The sequence below is a fragment of the Crocuta crocuta genome, unplaced genomic scaffold (genome assembly GCF_008692635.1).
Source record: "Crocuta crocuta isolate KB4526 unplaced genomic scaffold, BGI_CrCroc_1.0 scaffold394, whole genome shotgun sequence".
Classification (NCBI taxonomy): Eukaryota; Metazoa; Chordata; class Mammalia; order Carnivora; family Hyaenidae; genus Crocuta; species Crocuta crocuta.
In genome coordinates this window covers 686173-687534 of record NW_027531920.1, presented here as the reverse complement: position 1 = coordinate 687534, position 1362 = coordinate 686173, and the positions used below count along the sequence as shown (strand labels likewise).

Genomic DNA, 1362 nt, shown 5'->3' with positions numbered 1-1362 from the left:
ACCACTAGCATTTTGGTATGACTTTAAAATATAGATCTCTCTGCTTATTATCTCTTACCTAAACAAAGAAAACTTCCCATACTTGCCAGCTTTTCTTTCCAAATGGTATAAAATCCTTCCTGCTGTTTATTTACTTCCTTCTGTTAATTTCTTCTTTCATATGACTCTTCAGATCTAGAACAAACTGTCACAACATCTCTGCCAACATATTTCCCTTCTTTTCTGTTCCCTTGTTGAAGGATGCATTTGAGGGTTCAGTAGTTTGATTCTCTGACTCTTGATTTCGGCTCAGTTCACAGTCCCAGGGTCCTGGGATTGAGCCCTGTGTTGNCCTTCCCCCACCACCTCTCCCTCCCTCTGCCCCTTTCCCCTGCTTGTGCTCCTTCCCTCTCTCTCTCTAAAAAACAATGACAAAAAAAGAAAGAAAAGAAAACCATTTGAGTACCACTAAGTACTCTGCTAGGTAATGGAAATAAAGAGGACAAAATCTTTATCCTTGAGGAGTTAAGGGGCCTNCTGTTGCTTCATCATTGGTGTATAAAAATGCAACCGATTTCTGTACGTTGATTTTGTACCCTGCAACTTGGCTGAATTCTTGGATCAGTTCTAGTAGGCTTCTGGTGGAGTCTTTGCATAGTGCTTTTAACCTTTTAAAAGTTTTTCACTTAAGTTGATAGTCCTGACTTTGTTAAATTTTGTATCTCAGTGAATAGAGATCAAATTGATGTGAGAGAAATTTCACAAACTCCTTTTAAGTTCATTCCTTTAATTATTTTGTCTTTTTCCAACAACTGTTCTTTTTTTCTGTATTCTTTCTCCTGCATACATTGTTTCCTAAGAACTCTAACTTAGTAACCTTTCTATAATCATCTTTGCTTTTGAAAGAATCGATCATTGAAGATGCACTTATTCCTANATTATGCCTTGGTGCTGTCTCTCTAATAAAGATTTGTGGAATTCTTTTATTTTTATCTACTTATTGTTCTGTAAATACTCTGGAATTAGAGTTTTCCAAATAAATAGATGATGAAAGAATGTGNTGTGTGTGTGTGTGTGTGTGTGTGTGTGAGAGAGAGAGAGAGAGAGAGAGAGAGAGATCACATCTTATTCATTCATTTATGGATGAATACTTGGGTTGCTTCTATATTTTGACTGTTATAAAATAACGCTGCAATAAACATAAGGATACATATATCTTTTAAAATCAGTGTTTTTGNGTAAACCTGTGGCTTATCTTCTGTTTTGCATGTTGATATCATTGAGCTACCAGCCTCTTTTTAAGCACCCAATATCAGAATCTCCTCCATGTTGTGTGTGTGAGTGTGTAGTGGTATTAGACTTGAACATCCCCAACTTCTGTTC

The 1362-nt window shown here is 36.5% G+C and overlaps 1 protein-coding gene across 1 annotated transcript in view; it reads left to right on the top strand.

The window, feature by feature from the left end:
• TEX11 (testis expressed 11) overlaps positions 1-1362 on the top strand; it is a gene marked incomplete at its 5' end in the record, with an annotated part of 187803 nt that overhangs the window by 140902 nt on the left and 45539 nt on the right. The gene's annotated exons all lie outside the window — the stretch shown is intronic.